We start from the raw sequence: 9,026 nt of genomic DNA on the forward strand, positions 1-9,026 counted from the left end.
CTTAGTGGCACCTCATTCGTGATGGGGCAAAAAAGAATTGTGGAGACAGAAATGAAACAAATGTGACGTCAGTGCTGGCAGTTGAGGCCGGGCTGTGTTCTGGCTCAGCCCGACCCCAACACTGACATCACACCCGCTCCACAAATCAGATCGCCGCCGGCGCCGCTCCTAATCGCTCCCCCCCCTAAGCCCCCTCCCCCCCCAGCCCCACCCCCCCCACACATCGTGACAAATGCGGCGCTCCTAACGGCCGCTGCCATGCCGCGCATGCGCAGTTGTGACGGCGCCGCTGATTCCCCGCCCGTTCCCCGCCCATTGATATGCTGCGCATGCCCGGTAGTCATGGCGACGCTCGAGACGCCATGACTCTCCTCACAGGGACACTGAAGCCCACACTGCTCCCCGGGGCTCTATGCAGGCACTGATCTCCTGCGGCCTCTCCTCCCGGTGCATGCCCCGGCCGAGGCATAGAACTGCTCCGGAAACGGGGGGGGGAGGAGGGGGGTGATGAGTGCGCTGCGTCCCCCACGTCCCCCACAGCACCATCAGAAGCCTCCGAGTTGGCTCCAGCTGACGATGACGCGCTTCTCCCTCTCCCCCCGCCGACACTGCCTCCATCTCCTCTGTGCCGCGATCTGGTAGGAACGGGGGGGGGGGGAATGCTGAAAGGGTCTGGGTGCAGGGAAAGGATAAGGGTGCTGGGGGGAGGACAAGTGTGCTGGGGGGAGGACAAGTGTGCTGGGGAGAGTCAGGAGAAAGGGGGGCAGGACACACACACACACACACACACATACATACACACTGACACATACACACTGACACATACACACATACTGACTCACATACACACACACTGACTCACATACACACACACATATACACACTGACTGACACACACACTGACACACACCCCCACACACTCACTGACCCCCTCCCCCACACACTGACTGACCCCACCCACTGACTGACCCCCCCCACACACACTGACTGACCCCCCCCACCCCCCCCACACACTGACTGACCCCCACACCCCCCCCACACACTGACTGACCCACCCACCCCCCCCCCGTCACTGACTGACCCCCCCACCCCCCCCCACACACTGACTGACCCACCCACCCCCCCACACACTGACTGACCCCCCCCCACACACTGACTGACCCACCCACCCCCCCACACACTGACTGACCCACCCACCCCCCCCACACACTGACTGACCCACCCGCCCCCCCCCCCACACACACTGACTGACCCCCCCCCCACACACACTGACTGACCCCCCCCCCCACACACACACTGACTGAACCCACCCCCCCCGACACAAACTGACTGACCCACCCCCCCCCCCCACACACTGACTGACCCACCCACACCCCCCCCACAGTGACTGACCCACACACTGACTGACCCACCCACCCCCCCCCCACACACTGACTGACCCACCCCCCCCCCACACACTGACTGACCCACCCACCCCCCCACACACTGACTGACCCACCCACCCCCACACACTGACTGACCCACCCACCCCCCCCCACACACTGACTGACCCCCCCCCCCACACACTGACTGACGCACCCACCCCCCCCACACACTGACTGACCCACCCACCCCCCCCCCACACACTGACTGACCCACCCACCCCCCCACACACTGACTGACCCACCCCCCCCCCCACACACTGACTGACCCACCCACCCCCCCCCCCACACACTGACTGACCCACCAACCCCCCCCCCACACTGACTGACCCACCCACCCCCCCCACACACTGACTGACCCACCCACCCCCCCACACACTGACTGACCCACCCACCCCCCCTACACACTGACTCACCCACCCCCCCACACACTGACTGACCCACCCACCCCCCCACACACTGACTGACTCACCCACCCCCCCCACACACTGACTGAACCCCCCACACACTGACTGACCCACCCACCCCCCCCCACACACTGACTGAGCCACCCACCCCCCCCCACACACTGACTGACCCACCCACCCCCCCACACACTGACTGACCCACCCACCCCCCCACACACTGACTGACCCACCCACACCTCCCCGCACACTGACTGACTGACTGACCCACCCACACCTCCCCGCACACTGACTGACTGACCCACCCACACCTCCCCGCACACTGTCTGTCTGACTGACCCACCCACACACACCTCCACGCACAATGACTGACTGACCCACCCACCCACACTTCCCCGCACACTGACTGACTGACCCACCCACCCACACTTCCCCGCACACTGACTGACTGACCCACCCACACCTCCCCGCACACTGACTGACTGACCCACCCACACCTCCCCGCACACTGACTGACTGACCCACCCACACCTCCCCGCACACTGACTGACTGACCCACCCACACCTCCCCGCACACTGACTGACTGACCCACCCACACCTCCCCGCACACTGACTGACTGACCCACCCACACCTCCCCGCACACTGACTGACTGACCCACCCACACCTCCCCACACACTGACTGACTGACCCACCCACACCTCCCCGCACACACTGACTGACCCACCCACCCCCCACACACTGACTGACCCACCTACCCCCCCCACACACTGACTGACCCACCCACCCCCCCCCCACACACTGACTGACCCACCCACCCCCCCCCACACTGACTGACCCACCCCCCCACACACTGACTGAACACACACTGACTGACCCACCCACCCCCCTACACACTGACTCACCCACCCCCCCACACACTGACTGACCCACCCACCCCCCCCACACACTGACTGACCCACCCACCCCCCCACACACTGACTGACCCACCCACCCCCGCCCCCCACACACTGACTGAACCCCCCACACACTGACTGACCCACCCACCCCCCCCCCACACACTGACTGACCCACCCACCCCCCCCACACACTGACTGACACACTGACTGACCCACCCACCCCCCCACACACTGACTGACCCACCCACACCTCCCCGCACACTGACTGACTGACTGACCCACACCTCCCCGCACACTGACTGACTGACTGACCCACCCACACCTCCCCGCACACTCACTGACTGACCCACCCACACCTCCCCGCACACTGTCTGTCTGACTGACACACCCACACACACCTCCACGCACAATGACTGACTGACCCACCCACCCACACTTCCCCGCACACTGACTGACTGACCCACCCACCCACACTTCCCCGCACACTGACTGACTGACCCACCCACACCTCCCCGCACACTGACTGACTGACCCACCCACACCTCCCCGCACACTGACTGACTGACCCACCCACACCTCCCCGCACACTGACTGACTGACCCACCCACACCTCCCCGCACACTGACTGACTGACCCACCCACACCTCCCCGCACACTGACTGACTGACCCACCCACACCTCCCCGCACACTGACTGACTGACCCACCCACACCTCCCCGCACACTGACTGACTGACCCACCCACACCTCCCCGCACACTGACTGACTGACCCACCCCTCCCCGCACACTGACTGACTCACCCACACCTCCCCACACACTGACTGACTGACCCACCCCTCCCCGCACACTGACTGACTCACCCACCCCTCCCCGCACACTGACTGACTCACCCACACCCCCCCGCACACTCTGACCCACCCAAACACTGACTGACACACACACTGACTTACACATACACACTGACTGACACACATACACACACACTGACTGACACACACACACACACTGACTGACACACACACTGACTGACTGACTGACATACACACACACACACTGACTGACTGACTGACATACACACACACACACTGACTGACTGACTGACTGACTGACTGACTGACACACACACTGACACACATACACACAAGGAATTCACACTTAGTGCAAATAGCTAATACATGGGATGTGTGCCGAGCACGCGCATTCTAAGTCAAATTTATTTGCGTTTTGTAACTGAAATTGTATTTTGATTTTTAATTAAAACATCACCAACACAAATACAATTTCTGTGACAAAAGTCAAAGAAGTTTCACTTACTATGCGCGTGCTCAGCACACACAGCTTTTTTTTTTTTTTTTAATGTTGCAGTGGTCTCAGTTTTGTACTTTAAACTGTGAAGGGCTAACAAAGTTGAAGAGACAATGTTATATTGCTTAATCCTTATTGCATCGCCAGTTTACATTCTTAAGTCGGACGGCACGTGCTCCTAGAAAGTATGCCAAATTTCCTGTTCTTTTGGTGACCGGTTTAAATTCAAATAATGTTTATTAGCAATGTTTAGTAGTTAAGGTAAGAAATAATAAGTCTGTGCTTTGCATAATATAGAACTATTTGATTTGCAGAATGAATATCCTGCTCTTTCAAATCGTACATTATCTCTGAGTCCAAGTGCCTCTGGTAAGTTGTTTAGAACACTTAGCAATGTATTTCATTATCAATTTGCAGTGCAAGTTCATTTTACAATAATTTGGTGTACTCTGGGTGACAGAGATTTGGGAACAGGTACAGAGAAAAACAATCTTACCTAATTGATTGTCAAATCTGTAGTTAACCTGTTGAGAAGCAGACTTCACACACGTTTTGAATTATTTTTGAGTATGGAACGAGTAGATATACTGACATATTTATGGTATGATGACCAAGAGAGAACATCGATATAGGAAGGTGCAGTGCAGCAGGTTTTCTGTTATAGGTATTATTTTGTTACTCATCACAGCACAGTTTTCTCTTGCCAACTTACCTATGATATTATCTCACTTCAAATGTGTATTGACTGTCTAATTCCAATGAAAACAACATGTTTACAACAGAAGTAAATTACGACAGCCTGTCATTCCTATGACCAAATCTCGGTATATGAATTTTCATTCTGCTTCAAGGTTCTTTGGCTCAGAGGGGATACAGCTGGAGCCCAAGAGGTCCCAATACTTGGAGCTCACCTAGAAGAGTACAAAGGACCAACACCAGGTATGGTGAAATGACGGTAACTTCTAAAAAATGGAACAAAGGATTTAGTAACATAAGCTTTCTTCAGTACTCCTTAGTTTAATTTGAAACCTGATTTAGCTGTTGAGCAGCCAGTAAAAATCCATGTGTTTTTTCATTTCTTAACTATTTGTTTGAAAGCATAAATGTGCATTGTTTCTGTTTTTTGTTTTTAAAGGCACAATGTTTAGTATCAAATCCTGGTTTGGCTGTTGTTATTACCATCACAGTTTGGTTAATATATGGAGTCGTGATAAATGTTCCTGTAAAACATGTCACGAGAGCTGAATGTCAGATGTAAAAGAAGTACAGTACAAGCATAAATGCAACTGTACACATTATATTATCTCTCACCACATTTAACATGCATTCCAATTAGGGAGTGTTTACCGCATTCTCGTCCCTGAGCACTTCACTAATCTGCGGGTAGAGAATTTCTCCTATGGAAAAAGAGTACAATAGAAAGAAAGCCATGTTGATAAATGTCACGTAGATGCTTGAGTGTATGAAAGGGATCAACCACAAAACGGGTCTCTAAATACCTTTACAAGTCTGTAGGGGAGTGTCTTGATTGTTTATCACTTTCCCTTGACCGGGGACACATTTATGACCTGAAATCGAGGACTTTCATTTATTTCGACTTTAATCAGAGTATAAAAGACTCCATAAGTCTCTCCAAGTACTTAACCAGCACCATCATATTCCAGATAACCCCTCAGATATATACATATTAAATGTAATTTGTGGGTGAAATTAATGTATCTGCAACTGGTTACATGTAAAAATGTGTAGAATATCATTATAACAACCACGTACATTGGTTTGTACACCAACACATACTGTACAAAACATTTAATTCTTGCTAGCCTGTAGTTGTAAAGACATACCAACCCCATGGTAACTCCATTTAAATCTGGTTTTAATGGATCCTTTGGAGAGAACGTCCTTAGAATTGCAAATCTGAGTACACGCGATCCGTCTTGGTCGCCCCAGCTGTCATTTTCATATAAAGAATTAGAGAGCCGGCATTCCCTTATATATTTTAGTACATGGGCCTGCACTTGGAACCTAAGCTTTTGACACAGACGCAAGGCAGAACTTAACCAGGGTATTAACCTTACTAAATGTGTTCATCATACCGCACACAAAAGCAATATTTACTATATTGTGACTATATAAATTCAATTGAATAATAATTAAATGTTGAATCATAATTATTACTCCAGTAACTATATGGGGCAGACTTTGTAGCAGGCTTTCCAGAAATAACGAGACCACACACCAGGCAACCTGAATTCCAAGATGTATTGCAGGTAAGTGGTACAAACACCCAACGTTTCGGTCCTACAAACTGGACCGAAACGTCGGGTGTTTGTGCCACTTACCTGCAATACATCTTGGAATTCAGGTTGCCTGATGTGCGGTCTCGTTCTTTCTGGAAAGCCTGCTACAAAGTCTGCCCGGTGAGGATACTTTTGTCTATCTGCTTATTATGGGACAAGCACCTACAATCACTTTTATACACGAGAATGCCATCTGTTCATATATATATATATATATATATATAATATATATATATATATATATATATATATATATATATAGTCAATCGGTGCTAGAGGTATCATATGGTTCTCTTGGTGGCTCTAACAGGTTGTGGTGGTCCCTACTGACATGTCCTAGCACTGTGCTTGAGCTCAGAGGGATCGCGAGACTGAGATCCGTGTTCTGCATTCAGTTTCCATCCCCCCTACGCTCCTCACATTGAAGTGGCAGTTGTGAAGTGGGGGAAAAGTAGCCAGGGCGTGGCAGGTTCTCTTGCACTCTCCTAGGGGCTGAGGCCTATTGTTCATCAGGATTTTTACTGTTTCCCTTATGGAAATATGCAGCCCAGAAGACTCCCATTCATACACAAATACTACAGTATTACTACCAACTCTGACTCCAGTTAGGCATGTGGTGTATTTCTGTCTCTGTGCCGCACAGATTGTATTTACAGTAACTAATTTCACGTACATTTTGCTGAAGATGGCATCTCACCAGAGCTTGTAGTAAATAATACATTTGTAAAGCGTGGCGAATATTTGGAAATGTCACTAATTATTTGTTTGTGGCGGAAGTCCCAAATTGACCAGTTTTGCTCATTTGTGTAACATTTTTATCTCCAGTCGCGACATTAAAATAGAATACGTAGAACCTGCCAATGTATAAACTGTTGAAACTTCTCTTAAGGGTTAACGTGAAAGTTGTGTACATTCTAGTTATGATAAATTAAGTTAACCACATGCTCCATAGATCCTGGTAGATTAGTGAATGCCAGATATGGGGGGGGGGGGGGGGGTGAAGAAGTAACAGCATTAGAGACCCCCTGTATTTGTCTTTTTCATCTCTTTGTATTTGTGAAGAGTTATGGGATATTAAAGATTTCTAAAATACTGCTCTTCTTTTTAGCATCTACAGGAAATTGAGCTACAAGTAAGATATTGACTCGGCTGCTGAGAACTGCAAGATCATTTTTGAAATATGTATATTTTTGTACTGATTCATGCTTAAGCAATCCCTTTGCTGGTTGCATTTTATCCTAAGAGTAAATCATTAAAGTCCTTTTAGGTTGCCTACAAATGTAGGCAAATCTAGCATTCCTGGAGCCACGGCAGAAAAAAAACAAACATCCCTGGGCTCCAGGGAAGGTAAAAGCCACGGCTTCCTGTGGGAGAGGGTTCATTCCTTGTATCTGTCCCTAGGCACTATCGATGCCTGCTGCCGGGGAACGCTGTGGTCACAAGCCTGTGGCTTTCCTAGCTTATAGGTAAATTTAGTTTAGCTACACCTGTATTAAGCATCTGCACATTTTACAACGGGAGTCCACAGCTGTACGTCTCCAGTTTCTGCATTGTCCCTTATGTAGGTGAAGGTGGATATTGCTCTCCATCGCCTATCTCCCAGGAGCTATAATACGCACGTGAAAATGTTGTCATAGAACTCAGTTGGTCATGTCATGAGATGCGCCGTAACATCACGGAATCCAACATTTCCATTCCTGACGCGTATTTCGTGTGCCGACTGAGAATAAACCTGTAAACCTTTTGTGTGGATAGGAAGTCTCAGCTATATTACTAACGTGTTAAGTGGATTTGAAATGCAGATTTGGGGAAATCTGAATTCGCCGCATTTTATCCTTTTTTTACTTCCAATTAGCAAGTAAATTCAGTTGAGTTGAAAAGCATGGTTTTAATGTTAGGATACATTTTTAATCGAGGCAATTGTGTAACTGATAACGGGATATTCCTGTAATGTACATGTTTTTTTTTTATTTTAACTGCCACTTAGTGTGTCTAGTTCAACTGTTTCTTAATTGTAAAAACATTTCTATTTAGATCCGTTTTATCCAAATGTAATACTTATTTTAAATATTGTGGCGATTCTTTTCTTTTTTTTAAATTTTTTTATTATTATTTTAAAACACCGATTGCCCAGTTATACAAATACTATGGAAACCTCAACATTTATGCTGAAAGATGTAAATATTTTCAACAGTATGGTTGTGTTCACTAAACCTGTATATGGTTACTTTTATACAGTATTTGTTCAATGTAATGTTTTTGTGAGTTAATATTGTGGAACTGTCATTAAACTTTGTGGTTTACTATATAAAATACTTCGTCTTGTATAGTTATTGTTTTTGTATGTCCAGATTTTGTGAAAATATTCATGTTCTCAAAAAAAAGCAAGAAAGTTATATTTCCTGAAATTGAAGTTTACTGCACGATCCTAACACACTACACCTGTATAGCAAGTCCTCTACTATACGTTCTCACCATATATAAGGCCAGCATTTAGCAACAAGTCACGTTCATTCAACACTGAATGATGCATAAAATATACCTGGCTGTTAGAGGGCATACTTTTTACAATAACTTGTTCTCCTTGAATTATTCTAAGGATTTTGTATTGGGTGCAAGAATGTAAACTGGTTTGGCATTCCCTTCCGTAGGTGTAAAATGTATTACTTTGCCTCATAATGTATTGTTTTTTTAATC

The 9,026-nt window shown here is 48.6% G+C and overlaps 1 long non-coding RNA gene across 1 annotated transcript; it reads left to right on the forward strand.

Annotated features, from left to right (window-relative positions):
• Window positions 1–225: 225 nt before the first annotated feature.
• On the forward strand, window positions 226–8,320 carry LOC142477141 (uncharacterized). The gene is made up of 4 exons (XR_012792192.1): window positions 226–638; window positions 4,344–4,398; window positions 4,881–4,968; window positions 7,438–8,320. It is a non-coding gene; the product is annotated as an uncharacterized LOC142477141 (long non-coding RNA).
• The last annotated feature ends 706 nt before the right edge of the window (window positions 8,321–9,026 follow it).

The sequence above is a fragment of the Ascaphus truei genome, unplaced genomic scaffold (assembly GCF_040206685.1).
Source record: "Ascaphus truei isolate aAscTru1 unplaced genomic scaffold, aAscTru1.hap1 HAP1_SCAFFOLD_199, whole genome shotgun sequence".
Taxonomy (NCBI): domain Eukaryota; kingdom Metazoa; phylum Chordata; class Amphibia; order Anura; family Ascaphidae; genus Ascaphus; species Ascaphus truei.